Source organism: Gymnodraco acuticeps, unplaced genomic scaffold, assembly GCF_902827175.1.
Source record: "Gymnodraco acuticeps unplaced genomic scaffold, fGymAcu1.1, whole genome shotgun sequence".
Lineage (NCBI taxonomy): Eukaryota > Metazoa > Chordata > Actinopteri > Perciformes > Bathydraconidae > Gymnodraco > Gymnodraco acuticeps.
In genome coordinates, this window is record NW_022990685.1 from 813390 (window position 1) to 830206 (window position 16817).

The window sequence follows — 16817 nt, forward strand, 5'->3', positions numbered from 1 at the left end:
TGATGTTATATATGCAGATTTCTTTTTGTCTCATCTTGGCAAAGCCATATTTGACACTGTACTGCACTGTTGTCCCGAGAGTGGATTTCTGAAATGATCTAATGATGGCGGTGAGGCAGCAGTTGCTCTCCTCTGCGCTCTGCTCAGCTGTTCCACCTGCTTGAGGGCTTGAGGAAGGGACACAAAGGGTGCAGTATTACTGAGGGGCTTCACCCCACGCCTCAGATTCTCAGATTGTTTCAGTAACCCGAGCTGCCAGGGCCGAAACCCTGTAGTGGCCTAACCACGCCCTCTGTGGGTGATCTGTGCCGTGGAAGCAATGGTTTCAATATTTCGTATTGTACACATACATGTAGCACAATATAAAAGTGCCATTCTCCTGGGTAAACTGACTGTGCCTCGATGTCAGGTCACTCTCAATGACTTTTGGTGAACACTATTGGTTCTCGTAAAGGTTTGCATTTGTTATTTTTTAAATGAGCATGTGTCCTCCCCACCTGTGGGTGTGAAAATAAATCTGATACAGTGAGGTAAAGTGGAGTGTGTCTTCATTGGCAGAATAAGTCAGATGACCCCACCCCAAGCCCCTACTCACCCTTTCAAGAGTCAGGAGGCCAAAGAGGTCATGTCTAGGGTGTACTTTGGAATGCACCACGTGAAAGTGGGTTCCACCATGCACAGTTATGGACAGCAGGGTGGACAGTAGTTGAACATGCAGCTTTGTTTTTATTGTTGGGTGTCTGTGTTCATGGACATGGACACTCTTGGACACTTCTTATACAGCCAATGGCTAGTATCCCAGCACTTATATTCCAGCAACTGGCAATCCAGAAGACATCTTCATTAACCCTTGTGTGGTGTTCATATGTTTGTTATTCAGCCAGTGTTCGTTGGTCTGGTGGACCCGCTGCCTTTTTGGGTTTCAATTCAACACAATCATCTTGAGGCGTGGCTGTGCCTGTTGCTGTGGTCCTGGATCATAGGTCCTGGATGGATATCCTCATGGATTCATCTTCCTATTATACACACATGCATTATCAAACATTTGGACTACCTATGTTGCAAATGTATTATCTTTTCAATTTACACACGGCATCTATTGCACGTCTGTCCGTCCTGGGAGAGGGATCCCTCCTCTGTTGCTCTCCCTGAGGTTTCTCCCATTTTTCCCTTTAAACTGTGGGTTTTCTCCGGAAGTTTTTCCTTGTACGATGTGAGGGTCTAAGGACAGAGGGTGTCGTATTGTCATACTGATATTCTGTACAAACTGTGAAGTCCACTGAGACAAATGTAATATTTGTGATATTGGGCTATATAAATAAACATTGATTGATTGATTAATTGAATCAAAGTATTTTATGTTCATCCCAATTACAAGCAATATAAACAGCATATATGGTTAATATTTGCCCTTTTACATTTGTTATATCACATTAATGAATTAAAGACATAATGCGGGAATGTGAGAGCAGACAGGTGTAGGTGCTTGAATTTATCAACAATGTTGCAACCTTGTGTGGGAATGGCAGGGGCAGAAACACAAAAGTCTCATACACACACACGCACACACACTAACAAACACACACAATTTTCACACTTTTGTTAGCCCCGGGTCCAGTGGACCCAAACATCCTGTATGTAATATACATGTGTAGGGGGGGTGTACAGTGGGTGGTCATTGAAAATATGTTCTGATATATGTTTTTCACAGAAAATGAGCTAAGGCCATTGAGTGTGAGTTTGAAAAAATAATTGATCATATAATTTTTCTTTAGATAAATAATGAAAACGGGTCCCACAGACCCGAACACCATACAAGGGTTAAGTGGGACTTTTGGACAGAGGTGTGAAATGACGGCAGCATTGACTGAGGGTTCAAAACTGTCCAAGTCTGATCACATTTGTCTTTTCCACTTAAACGTCTTTAAACACTGCCAGAGCCCATACAGTGTTACCATGAGTGCTTACTACATTTCAGCTTTCTTCCTTTTCCTTTAACTATAAATACTTGCCTAGGGCAGCTTTGAGACTCTCTATATGTCTTGATAATCCAGATTTCTGTGGCAGTAAAATATGAGGACGCTTCTTGTCCAGGAGTTTGTGGTGACTTTCACCTCAGGACCCCTAAGTCTAAACACGGCGGGTTAGAGTGGGAATGTGTAACAGACTTCCTGGATGCATCTGAAAACACACTGGGATCCCTTTGGATTCAGTAATAAAGAAGGCCTTCTTTTACAAATAATTGGATGGCAGTGCTTATGTTTCAGCCTCAATAAGGACAAATGGGAACCAGTGTGAGTGGAGCACCTCAGTTGAGCCGTTACTTTACTTTGCCAGTAAATTGTCATCCTTACCGTAATATGTTTGTGGTTGCTTTCACTACATCAGATATGTCATTACCATTTGTTCTTTGGATTTAAATTCCAATAAAAGCCCCAATTCACTTTTTAATTATATAAAACAGCATAATAAGCAGGAATTATATTTTTACTACAGTTTGCCTTACAGAGACTTTTGAGCACTCCTTTCTTTCATCCAACTTGAATTAAAAGCTTAGCCTTGTTTTCCTCTATGTCCTCATTTTAGGGATAGATTCCAAAAAGCTATGACCAAACACAGCTGTCCACAACATATGACTGAGATAATGTTCAAGATATTATCTTATTCAATATTCCCTTCTACAAAATCAAGCCAAATGACGGCACATAGTGTGTAATTTGAAATGTTATATAACAAAGTAAGTGTACTTTCATCAGGCAAATACCACTTCAATTAAACATGTTACACCTGATAATACAAAAATGTGTAGTTTTTGCTTAATTGATTTTAGGTTGACTGTGTGGATTGTTGTACTACCAGTTTTCTCTTCTGTCGGCCGGTCTTGTTACAATTGATAGTCCATCACATTATGCTGTGATTCATCCTGGCAGCAGTTCCCACTGTAACTGCTTTGGATAAGGTCCCCATTTCCCAGGAAGGTGTCTGAGCTATACTGGAGTTTATGTGTTTCATCTTCCCGTCAGACAAAATTCAAGACATTAAAAAGAGGCAGCCAATGTACAATGAGTGAGGTTTTAGACAAAATGGCATATCTGATATAAAAAGCAAAACACCAAAGCTGTATCCGATGGGTGGCCTCAATAAAGAACTAAAAAACCCATGTGAAAATATTAATTCCATCAGTTTAATGAAAGTTACGGAGCCCTGGAGGGTTCATAGAGAGAAAAATAAATAAAACGTGGCCACGTTTTACTTTCTCGTGCGCACGCTTTAGTAACTCGTGCGCACGAGTTACTAAAGCGTGCGACACGAGTTACTAAAGCGTGCGCACGAGTTAATAAGCGTGGCCTCGTTTTATTTAAATTGAGGGATTCCTGTCCGTGACTCACAGTATCTGCTGCCCACAGCTGTTTTATAGAAGGAAAACCTCCTTCACTTTATGAAATCTCTGCGGCACCAGTGGCCTGTAGCACGCGTCTCCATGTTTGTGATTGGTCAAATGTTGCTAACCCCGTCCCTTTCACGTGAACGCGCTCTCAGCCGGACAGAGAAACCCTGGTTGATTTACTGAGTTGATAACCAGCTTCGTAGGACCGCTTATCGACATCGCGTTTGTTAGGGTTAGTTAAGCCGGGTAAATCGAACATGTCCAAGTCCAGGGTCTGTTGAACTGGCTTCGTCGTACAGGGCACTGGAGGCAGTAACGTGTAACTCAGCAGAATCTGAGAAGAGCAGCACCAGCTGCAAAGAGCTGTGCCTTTTACTGTTTACTTCACTGTGTTTCCCTTCATTAGAACCGCTGAATAGAGATCGAGGCTGCTACGTTTAACCACACACACCTATACACACATCACACACATCGAACTACCAGAGTATTCTCCCTCGTTTTATGAAGGAGATGTCCTGTCACCGGGGCGCATGATGTGTGTGTGTGTGTGCTCAGCTCCGCTCTGTGTGCGTGTTCGTGTGTATCCGACACCACCGGCATTTGTTTTCAAATTACCACGAACAGTACTTTAAACAAATCTGGTTCCCCATAGTTAAGTGTATTCCCAAGTGAAAGAAATGTGTTTAATCTTAATCTCGATGTGCTATAGTCCTGCCGGAGTGCACCGGAACGAACGATACTATCATAAACAAATGCCCCCCCCCACACACACACACAAAACGAGGCCATGCTTTATTAACTCGTGCGCACGCTTTAGTAACTCGTGCGCACGCTTTATTAACTTGTGCGCACGCTTTAGTAACTCGTGTGCACGCTTTAGTAACTCGTGCGCATGCTTTAGTAACTCGTGCGCACGAGAAAGTAAAACGTGACCACGTTTTATTTATTTTTCTCTCTATGAACCCTCCAGGGCTCCGTAGAAAGTTAAAAAAAAACATACAATATAAAATATTTATGCTAGGAGGCTTAATACCAGAAGTTTGCACCATTTTAACTACACAAAGTTAAACGTACGTATTGTCGAGTTTCAGTTTTGTGTTCTGTGATTGGTATTAAAGAATGATGTACTTAAATACAGGTATGATTTATCCATCCATCCATCCATCTTCTCCCGCTTATCCGTGGTCGGGTCGCGGGGGTAGCAGAGAGCAGAGAGCCCCAAACGTTCCTTTCCCTGGCCACATCAACCAGCTCTGACTGGGGGATCCCAAGGCGTTCCCAGGCCAGCGAAGAGATATAATCCCTCCACCTGATCCTAGGTCTACCTCTTGGTCTCTTCCCAGCTGGACGTGCCTGGAACACCTCCCTAGGGAGGCGCCCAGGTGGCATCCTAACTAGGTGCCCGAACCACCTCAACTGGCTGATTTCGACGCGAAGGAGCAGCGGTTCAACTCCGAGTCCCTCCCGGATGACCGAACTTCTCACCTTATCCCTAAGGGAGACACCAGCCACCCTGCGGAGAAAACCCATCTCGGCCGCTTGTATCCGCGATCTCGTTCTTTCGGTCATGACCCATCCTTCATGACCATAGGTGAGGATAGGAACGAAAATGGCCCGGTAGACAGAGAGCTTTGCCTTCTGGCTCAGCTCCCTTTTCGTCACAACGGTGCGGTAAAGCGACTGCAGTACCGCTCCCGCTGCTCCGATTCTCCGGCCCATCTCACGCTCCATTGTTCCCTCACTCGAGAACAAGACCCCGAGATACTTGAACTCCTTCACTTGGGGTAAGGACTTTGTTTTGTTTATATATTCAACAAAAGCTCTCAATTGAGAAACACATCAAACATTTTGTGGAGTGTTTTTTGGAATTGGAATTCAATGTGTTGACTCCAAGCCCCCAGTAACGGAGCGTCCACACTACAGCTTCAAAAAAAGCTTGGAGCTGGGCGTGTCTGAAGCTTGGGGACTTTATTCGAGCAACACGACTAACAACCAATCACATGAATCTCCCGCCCCGACATACAAAGCAAAAAACCCCGGGGATTTTATGCGAGCAATATATATATATATATATATATAAACTCCCCAAACAGGCGAAAACCTACCAGTTTCACCCACTGTCTCTGCCACCTCCCTCCATGCCTGGTTCCTCCGGTTTGTATCCCGGTAGGTGAAGAGGGTCTGGTCATACAAAACCGGGTGATTTGCTACGGCGATTTTAGTTTCTCCTCCATCTTTTTTTGAAATATAGAAATGAACGGCGGGATATCTCTCCCAGCTTAGACGCGGTTTGATTGGCTAGGGCTTGAGCTGTCAGATTTTCAGAAACGGGATTTGATTGGCTGGCGCTGGCTACTCCGGCGTCAGAAGTTGTTCAACTTCTGACGTCAACTTCCGGCGTCAGAAGTTGAACATTGTTCAACTTCTGACGCCGGAGACGCACCGCTATGCTACCCACAATTCAGTTCGGCGAAAAGCGAGGCAACGTGACGTCACCCCATTCAAAGTGAATGGGCAGACGAGTTGGAAACCGTTTTTGAAGCTGTCGAAGCTGTAGTGTGGACGGGCCGTAAGTGAGATGGGGCGTAAAAGCAAATATTCATAGTGGCCAAACGGTGCTACTACAACTTCTGTGTCAGTCTGTGATGTCAATTTGGCCCAGAAAGACAAGTCTGTAAATAAGAGAATATTTTTTCTAATCAACTTGACACGACGGACACTCTTATAGCCCTTATTTAATTAATTAGGGCCTTATAGTTCTAAAATGTGCTAAAAGGAAAAACCCACAAAGTTATTTTCCCTCTGCATTCATTTGACTGAGATGAGTCCGGACATGATTCAGCCGTGACGAAGTGGAAGGCAAACACAACCTGCTTACTAAATGGCCCCCATTTATTTGGAAGATTGCCGGGAGATCCAGGATTTGTTGAATTCGAGAGTCCGGCCATTTTGGCTTCATGTGCCAATGAGCAACACTCATAGGAATTAATGTGGCGCCGCATGTATCCAGTTCTCTTTATACAATCATGTTTGACTCTGGGAAATAAGACAGTGGTGTATCCTGACAAGTGTGATGACATGTGTCTGGACTTGCGTGGGAAATAATGAGTGCTGTATTTTGTATGCATACAATCAATCACAGGTGTTTGTTTCCCAACTAATTACACTGCACTGTATTTTTGGAATAATCTTTTCCATTCAAGTGTATTTAAGAAGTAGTGGGTTTTGCTTCACACATTTTAGACTGCGGCTTAAGTGGGCAACACTTTTTTTTTTCACTCTTTCTGCGGTTGTGTTTATAAGGCCTTTAATTGCTCTTTTTGTCTGCATGCGCCAACCCTAATGACTGCAGACTTTCTGAAAATGGGCACACACAAACACACACCCAGGGGACTGTTGAAAGCCCTTGTGCAACATTCTTTTATTCATTAGTTGTGTAGAGGGTGGTGGGCTTCTTTTGGGGGAGTTGGTGGGTGGGGCTTATTCCTCTGGTCTGGCAGCCTCCCTGAACTTTGCCTATCAGTTTACAAATCAGCCAATGGAGCAGAGCGTCAACTAATGTAGCCAACAGACACACTTGCAGCAGAGATAGAAGAATGAGAGAAATTGATAGAGGAGGAGAAGAAGAAGTGCTGAGAGGATGATGGAAGATGAGATACATACAAAGAGATTACAAATGTGTAGGCAAAACAGTTTAAGGCGTGTTTGCAAACCCCATTGGTCAATACATGGGGTAACGCAAATTCAGGAAAAAGAAACATTTACTGAAATCGGTTAAGCAGTTCATGAACGGAGTTAAATAAGTGATCAAGCATCGAGAGAACAAGTGCAAAGAGACAGCTGTAGAAACAGAGAGAAGAGAAGAAAGGAGTGTGACCGAAAATAGAGAGAAAAACACCCAGAGGAAGAGAGGGAGGGGTGTGAAATAACAGCAGAAAAAGATAGAGAAAAACATTAGAGAGAAGAGTTGAAATGGTATTAAAGTGGGAGGGAGACAGACAGATGAGGAAAAGGAGAGGAGGGCGACATGGTGGGCAGACATGGTGGTCCTCCTCTCATCATTCACTACTCTCTCCTCGCCTCTCATTCCTCCGTCTGAATCGCCGTCCTCCCATCTGGTTTTGGCTTCCACTCTGTTTCTCAGTGTGTTTCGGAAAAGGATGAAATCCCGCCACTTAAAGGAGCATTTCACTAGAAAAGAAAAAGAAAATCTGAGTTTATCATTAAACAAAATCAAAACACAAATAAATTCCGGTGACATTTCCACTATTGTTAGATATTAAGAGCCAGAACTAAACCCTCACTGATTTCATATTTCTAACGTTAGATGCGAAGTGGTACATTCTCTGCAACTGGTTACCGAATAAAGCATTTGGACATCCCTAATTGGAGTCATGACTTAAGCCTGAATAGTGACAACTGGTTTATGCAGTTTATTTTTTGCATCATTGGCCAAATATTCTATAGTAGCCTTTCGACTTTAGTGATGACGTATTTTTGTAGGCTAACACTGAAGTGAGCATCGCCATGTGTCCTTCAACAAAAGCAATGGGATCCAGTGGGTTTTGTAATATTGCACACAAAATAATCCTGTTCAGTTTTCAGTTCAGTGGGATAATCTCCACATATGAAAACGACTTTTACGATTTTTGAAGGGAAAATGCATATTTTTCTCAAAATTAATTGAAAATCCAATGTTAACAGAAGAGTAGTTTGGCAAAATGTACTAAATTGTTGTTGCACAAAAACACTCAACACATTAGAATTAAAAAAATATGAGAAAGTATTTTGTGGACACTGATTGTTACACCCCGGGGACAAGTGCACTGTGGGAAATACGGAGCTCCCCTCTGTCTTCAATCTGTCTGTCTGTCTGTCTGTCTGTCTGTCTGTCTGTCTGTCTGTCTGTCTGTGCCCACCTTTGTCCATTGGTCTGCCTTGTGATGCTTTTCATCTTAAAAACGCATTCATATGAAATATTGAGACTGACAATAGGAGGGTGTAAAGTTAAAGTATAGTTGGAAATGATATAAAACATATACACTTTATATCCACATGTGCCTCAGTAGACATGCTAATGTCTACTGAAAGAGTGTAAGCAAATTGCTCCTGTTGAGTTTGTTCTTCTTCTAACTCCTCTGATCCTCCCACCTTCTGCCTCTTGTGCCACTCTGCTGCTCCTGCTGGCTGAGGAGGAGGAGGAGGAGGAGGAGGAGGAGGAGGAGGAGGGAGGAGGAGGAGGAGGAGGAGGAGGAGGAGGAGGAGGAGGAGGAGGAGGAGGAGGAGGAGGAGGAGGAGGAGGAGGAGGAGGAGGAGGAGGAGGAGGAGGAGGAGGAGGGATGCAGGGAGAGCACACCTTACCTCCCTACCTCCCTTCCCCTCTTTCTTCCTCCCTCTGTCTGTCTCTCCCTGTTCACTCCACAGCAACAGCAGCACTCACCGACACACCACCTCTGTCCCTGGCACGCTGACACACACATAAACACACACACTGAGCGGCATCCTCAAAACAGACAGAGACGCCCCTGGACTGCTGCAGGCTAGGTGAGTGGGTAAATGTTGGAAACTTGTGTGTGGGTGTGTATGCTGTGTTTGTGTTTATATTGTGTTAAGGCTTGTGTTCTTCATGATTTTGTGTGTGTGTGTGTGTATGTGTATAAATGTTGGCTGCTGGCATGATTGCATGTGCTGGTTGGTTTGCGTCTGGTCTCTCTGTATGTGTGTGTGTAAATGTGTTTACGAGGTACAGCAGAGCCAATGAGACTTGTGTTTTGCACCAGACCAAAACAAATCCACAAAATAATGCTGACTCTATTTCAGGAATTGAGTGTGTTTTCCGTGCAGGCATGCATGCATGCATGCGTATGTATGTGTGCTTGGAGAGGCCAGAGTCAGTCTGGAAACTTGTCAGCTGTTGGGAGTGTGTGTGTTGGGAGTGTGTGTGTGTGTGTGTGTGTGTGTGTGTGTGTGTGTGTGTGTGTGTGTGTGTGTGTGTGTGTGTGTGTGTGTGTGTGTGTGTGTGTGTGTGTGTGTGTGTGTGTGTGTGTGTGTGTGTGTGTGTTTGTGTGTGTGTGTGTGTGTAAACATTGGTGAGGTAGAGGCTTACATTTTGGCCAGCATTACTAGTCCAACTGTGGAATGGTTTTTGTGGCTCTAAATTGGTAAATACAATAGAAAGTCTTGTCAAGGTTCACTTACAAACTGACAAACTTTCTCTAAATTGTTTTTAAAATAAAAAAACACCAAGCCCATTTTGGCACAGTAATAAAGCTAGGACTCAATTAGGATGATAGGTCTCTCGTACCTGAGCATATTCAGATCTGTTAGTTTGCTAGCATACTTTTTAAGCATATACAGTGGGGCAAACAAGTATTTAGTCAGCCACCAATTGTGCAAGTTCTCCCACTTAAAAAGATGAGAGGCCTGTAATTTTCATCCTAGGTACACTTCAACTATGAGAGACAGAATGGGGGGAAAGAATCCAGGAAATCACATTGTAGGATTTTTAATGAATGAATTGGTAAATTCCTCGGTAAAATAAGTATTTGGTCACCTACAAACAAACAAGATTTCTGGCTCTCACAGACCTGTAACTTCTTCTTTAAGAGCCTCCTCTGTCCTCCACTTGTTAACTGTATTAATGGCACCTCTTTGAACTCGTTATCAGTATAAAAGACACCTGTCCACAACCTCAAACAGTCACACTCCAAACTCCACTATGGCCAAGACCAAAGAGCTGTCAAAGGACACCAGAAAACAAAATTGTAGACCTGCACCAGGCTGGGAAGACTGAATCTGCAATAGGTAAGCAGCTTGGTGTGAAGAAATCAACTGTGGGAGCAATTATTAGAAAATGGAAGACATACAAGACCACTGATAATCTCCCTCGATCTGGGGCTCCACGCAAGATCTCACCCCGTGGGGTCAAAATGATCACAAGAACGGTGAGCAAAAATCCCAGAACCACACGGGGGGACCTAGTCAATGACCTGCAGAGAGCTGGGACCAAAATAACACACTACGCCGCCAGGGACTCAAATCCTGCAGTGCCAGACGTGTCCCCCTGCTTAAGCCAGTACATGTCCAGGCCCGTCTGAAGTTTGCTAGAGAGCATTTAGATGATCCAGAAGAGGATTGGGAGAATGTCATATGGTCAGATGAAACCAAAATAGAACTTTTTGGTAATAACTCAACTAGACGTGTTTGGAGGAGAAATAATGCTGAGTTGCATCCAAAGACCACCATACCTACTGTGAAACATGGGGGTGGAAACATCATGCTTTGGGGCTGTTTTTCTGCAAAGGGACCAGGACGACTGATCCGTGTAAAGGAAATAATGAATGGGGCCATGTATCGTGAGATATTGAGTGACAACCTCCTTCCATCAGCAAGGGCATTGAAGATGAAATGTGGCTGGGTCTTTCAGCATGACAATGATCCCAAACACACCGCCCGGGCAACGAAGGAGTGGCTTCGTAAGAAGCATTTCAAGGTCCTGGAGTGGCCTAGCCAGTCTCCAGATCTCAATCCCATAGAAAATCTTTGGAGGGAGTTTGAAAGTCCGTGTTGCCCAGCGACCCCCAAAACATCACTGCTCTAGAGGAGATCTGCATGGAGGAATGGGCCAAAATACCAGCAACAGTGTGTGAAAACCTTGTGAAGACTTACAGAAAACGGTTTGACCTCTGTCATTGCCAACAAAGGGTATATAACAAAGTATTGAGATGAACTTTTGTTATTGACCAAATACTTATTTTCCACCATAATTTGCAAATAAATTCTTTAAAATGTGATTTTCTGGATTTTTTTTCTTCTCATTTTGTCTCTCATAGTTGAGGTATACCTAGGATGAAAATTACAGGCCTCTCATCTTTTTAAGTGGGAGAACTTGCACAATTGGTGGCTGACTAAATACTTTTTTGCCCCACTGTATGTTGTATTTTGGTCAACACGTGCAAGAGACTTGCTTTTTATCATCTTATACTTCAGATATTTTCGATAATTAATAATTAGTCTGCTTCTTGAATCTAACTATTCCGGGCATGATACATTGTTTTAATTTGGTCGGATCTGCTTTCACAAAGGCAACACTCAACTGGTTCAGAAGTTGTAAAACAAAAATGATTTAGTGGAAATGTAATTTAGAAAATTGGTAATTTAGTTTGTTCTATGTAAGACTCAAGAGTTTCCTCAACATGTGTGATATGCTTTCCCGGAATTTCACAATTGTGTCTGAATGAAGCAAGTTGTTACATTTTACTCTTAGCAACTGGCTAGTAAGTTAGCTAGCCAATTCCGTCTTGCCTTGATGCCGCACTGGTTACAGAAAATGAGTGGAACAGGTAGCAAGTGGGCACTGACAGCTCTGGGTCTGAACAGTCCTTTTTGCGCTAGCTAGCTATTTTATCATTTTTGCTCTTGCATTAAAAGTAAGACGGAGAGAGGGATAAATAATACAGTTATACATATATGTTATTACTAATTATATGCCAATAATAAACGTTATTTTCAGAATTAGAAATCCTTTATTAGTCCCACAGATGGGAAATGTACATTATATACATCACACCACTTCCAGTACTTTATCCAAAAACAAGAAAGACTTAATTTTATATGTTCACAGATACAGATAATGGTGTCTGTATCGATCCTAAAGATAGTTAAAGCAGTAATATAAGTCGTTTTTCTGTTGCTGAAGTTTACATTTCTGCAGGTGGCGCCTGTCTCCTGTATAGTCTTGATTGATATAATGGCAATGCCTGCTCAAGAGTAACTTTTTTAGTTTCTTTGTTAGTGAATGTAATACAGATGAACTGAGTCTGTCTGTTCTCCTGTGAAAGTCAGCCCTAAAGAGAGAGACAATAAAAAGGTCAGAGTTCAAGTGTGAGCAATCTAGCTTAACCTCTGTTTGCCCTAGGGGCAACTCAACTCTGGGGACCTCTCCTCAACTTCTCAGACTGATTTCCTTACTCCTTAATCCTCTGTGTCTTTCCTTGCTTTTGTCTCTTTTCAATCATCCTTCCTCCCCATCTATTTGTCTATCTGCCCATTTGTCTGTCTGTCTGTTGGCTCTCTTGGTATTTATTTTTGCATACAAGAGGCAGAGTTGAGCCTACATAAATGTTTCACTTTGCATGTGTACTTGAGAAAGAATTGCGACAAAGGAAACGAGAAGAGAGTTTGGCTAATGGAGAAAAAGGCACCAGGGATGAGTCTGCGGGCTCAGGGTTATTAGTGTTAGGGTTTGCACTTGTCCCAATGCTTGACTGGTATACGCTTTGAAAGGCAGACGGCGAGAATTTGTTGGCTGGAATTTGCCTAGTCACCAATATATTACACCAGTTTATTATATCACAAACTTTCAAACTATGCATTTGCTTTCACGCAAACAAGAGAATCTACATTGTCTCAACCATCTAACCATCAATCTCTCAAATAAAATCAATTCTATTATTGCGACTTTCTATTACCAGTATGTGACTTCAATGTCCTGGGTTGAAAGCTGGCCTTGAATATTGTGTTCCTGATTGCGAACTGCCTCTCTTGGTTGTCTGTTCAGGTACAGAAAATACTGTTGAAATTGTGTTACTGATGTTCATCACTTGGATGAGCAAGCCCGTTCTCAATCCCAAGTCTTCACATAAAAAATCTTGGTCGGCTGCGATACATATGAGTCCAACAAAAAAATGCTCTTTGTGGGCATAGATATGGCCGGAGAAAAGGACACGGTACGACGATGTAGTCAATAGATGTCTGGTCAGATGGATTGGTCAAATAACACAGGGCTTCCACCCAGCAGACCAGAGTTTGTGTTGAGTGTTAACCACAAGTCATCTTTGAGTGATTTTACTTAACGTTACAAACATAACCCAAACCAGTTTTTGTTTAGTTAATGAAACCGTTTTGTGTGAACACAGAAGTTTTACCGTCAAAACACTGCATGCATGTAACTAGTGGAAATTGATATGTGCAAATATGACGCTTGAGGGGTGTGTAGAGCATCATACTGTAGTTGGAAGACTAGGACCATTAAACACGCTGCTATATTTGACAGGTTGGGGGTTAACAGGTATTGTTTCATTGTACATGAAATGACTGTGGTCTTTGAAACACGTGAAGGCATCTCAAAATGTAAACAGCGTGGGATCAGACCAGTGCCCTACATGGTCGCTTGCTGCGATCTGACGTAAGGGAATGAGCGAATCAAATTAGTCAGTCAATCGTTCTTATTTAATTAAGTTTCACAATCTGCCAGAGCCCAATGTGAAGTTTTCAGTTTTCTTGCTTTTGTCCCATCAGCAACACAAAGCCAACAAATATTCAATTACCTTCTGGCAAAGATTTAAATTAATCAGTTTGCATTTGTTTTTGCAATCATATTACAAGTGGCACAGAGTGTTAGGGTTTAGTTTGATAAAGTGGCAGTATTAGACTGTATATATATATCTGTCTGTGAGCTCTGCTTCAGTCCATTCTCCCAGGAGACAGACGTTTGCTGTCTGTCTGTCTGTCTGCTGAGGCGGCCAGTCCTACAAAAACAAAACAGCGAGCCGAGGGGCCCCAGGGTGCCATCAGGGTGGGGACGGCACAGGGGTGAGGGAGGGGGAGATATGGGGGGGATGAGGAGGACTTTTGTCCTGTGTGTTTACCCTGCCCGGGTCTCTGGGAAAAGACAGCAAAGGGAAGGAAAAAGGAAGAACAATCTGCAAATTAGGGAATTTGTAAAGTAACGACATTAAAACAAATGTTTCAACAAAGTGACGAAAACTTCACCACAAGGTACATTCAGGTGTTGCAGCATTACAAAATTAGACAGAAATAATAACATAGGAGGTATGAAACATCTATCTGTCACTGGTCAGTATTTTCAAATTAGTTAATAAAGGAGAGAGTGAGATCAAACCTCTAGCCCATTGACAAAAGTATTGCAAAAATGATATTTATGGTATGGCAAACCGCTTGTCAGTGGTGTGGTGGAGTCACTGCTCATGCAAACTAAACATTTCCTACTGCTAAATGAAAAATCAGTAGTAGTAGTCGACAGGTTAGTTGACGTTAGTTAGCTAACATTAGCGGTTAGCGTTGTTCTTACACCTAAATGCTTCTTCAAATGATACTTAGACCCCTTAGATAAAGACAGTATTTCACAGCTAGCAGGCAATGCTTGCCCTTAACGGTGGTCTTGTTTCCCCTCTCCCTTGTTAGCTTTTTTCTTTTTTGTTACCCCCCAGTGGAAGCATTTTGAAACTTCCGGGAGGTTTTCTCCGGTCACTTGATGTCGTCAGACTCGTGAAGTGTTGTACTGTGTGCGCATGAGCCTCTTAATATATCCTTCTGAATTTTAAACTACATTGTAACGTTGTTATCCTGGTAGTAACTCCCAGTTTTCAAAATCTAATTGTAATTTGATCTTTTTTTTTCTGTAACTGTAAAGGATTACAGTTTTAAGAAATGTGTATCCTACGTAACACTGTTACATGTATTACGTTACTCCCCAAGCCTGGTTATTGGGTGGGGATTGGTGGTACCCTCAAGTATAGTTGCACAAACGTGTATGTGTGTAAGCAGCATTAAGGGAGAGAATGTGTGTGACTGTGAGTTTGTACATTCGTGCTGGGGCATTTGCATACCTATATGTGCGCATGGCTCAAGCTTGAACATTACCGTGCACGGTGGTCTACATCTGTGTGTATGTGTGTGTGCTCCGTCACGCCACTGGCTGTGTGTGTCTGTGTGTGTGTATTTGGCAGCTGGCCGCGCTCCAGCTGTGTCTGGTTGGATAATGAAGTCCAGGTGCTGCTGCGCTTGCTGTAAGACACCTGTCACCAATATTTAGTGCCAGAGAAAGCCAGACTGCAAACAGGGCGAGACGAGCTGTTTGCTTATTTAACAAGACTGCCTAACTGGACCTGAGGACACGGGATGTACTATGAACACTTTCCTAGAAGCTCTGTCTATGTATGTATGTATGTGTGTGTGTTCTGTGTTCAAGTAGGCCTACGTGTGTGAAAGTGCAGGCTCAAGAATATATTGAGCTCAGTCAACGTTTGCTAAATTAAACGCAACCAAACGTTTTTCGTTGAATATTTTTAATGGATTTTAAGTATTTGAGATTTAGCAGATTTGCAAAGAGGTTCAGGATTGAAAAGGCATCAATATATGGTTTATTAATCCAGTATTTTTTTATTTTGCACATACTCATCAGACAAAGTGAAAACATATAATTGGATTATGGTGCAAGAATGGTCTGAGAAAATGTGCAGACTATGCAGACTAACATGGGTTTTAACAAATGAAAGACTTCATTGAGTCATTTAACTCGTATATACAACTGCAGAGCCGCTCAAATACCCTCCTTTTCCTGTGTGGTTGAGCCTGTTCATGTTAGCCTTTACATTACAGACATCTACATTTCCTTATAGTCTGAAGAGCCAAACAAAGGCCTACCTGTGTAAAGTCCTAGGAAACTTACCTTGGTCCGTCCAGCACATTGGGGCTTGTTTAACTTTTACACGGGCCCCTCAACTGTCCAACTCCAGTCTCCAACACCTGTGGCCTCTCAGGAGCCCTCCTGCATCGCCCTCCACCTGCCAGCGCCAGCCTCCCACAGATTGCCAGCACTTTCAAACCTGCAGCCGGCACACTGCCTTTGACGTGAGCATGCATTGTGTGAGAAATGGCCTACATTTGCCATCTCATTGGTTTCTCAGATTTGTTTTGAAGTCTACTACTGGGTTTGCATTTAAAATTGTGGTGTCAGTCAATAAAAACATGTTATCACAATGATGTGTGATTAACATGATTAATCAAAAGTAAAACATACTAGTATTCACTTGTATTTTGGGCAAACAAAAAACTAAAATCTGTGTGGAGTTGTAATAAAGAAATGCATGACAAACTAGCAAGAGAAATCTAGATCCAGTCCGGACTTTGGCTCTCCCAGGAGAAATCATGTTATTATTGTCAACTCTGTAGGCCATCGATGTATATTAAGAGAATGTATAGGCCAAAAATACATTTTATTTTGTGAAGAAAATGCAGAACGTATACTGTTCTTGTCCTTTTATTTTACACCAATCATCTATTCATCGTTTTGTTCTTTCTTTAAATCTGCTAGGTCTCGATCTTTGTCTCTAATCGATCTCTGTAGATGTTTGCAACTCTTCTCTGATTTAGTCAACTCCGCAGTGAGATCCTTCCTTTTCCTCAGAGTTGTTTCCTTCAGCTTTCGTTTCTGCAATCTCCTGGTACTTCAAGGGCCTGATCGTTTCATCAGTGCTCATTTAAGATCAAATAAAAGGTACTTCATTGATCCCAAATTGGGAAATATTTAACAGTTGTGCTCAAAACATACTTAGAGCTTCATCTTGTTTTTCTCTGTTCTCTCTTACTTTCCTGTCTCGTGGAGGTGTTTTTGAACTGTCAACTT

At 42.6% G+C, this 16817-nt stretch overlaps 1 protein-coding gene across 1 annotated transcript in view; it reads left to right on the forward strand.

Moving 5' to 3' along the window:
* The first annotated feature begins 8804 nt into the window (after window positions 1–8804).
* The window catches only part of adamtsl2 (ADAMTS-like 2), a 73306-nt gene continuing 65293 nt past the window's right edge, over window positions 8805–16817 (forward strand). The window contains exon 1 of the mRNA XM_034230258.1: window positions 8805–8932. The gene's annotated coding sequence lies outside the window, so the exon portion shown is untranslated. The remainder of the gene's footprint in view (window positions 8933–16817) is intronic.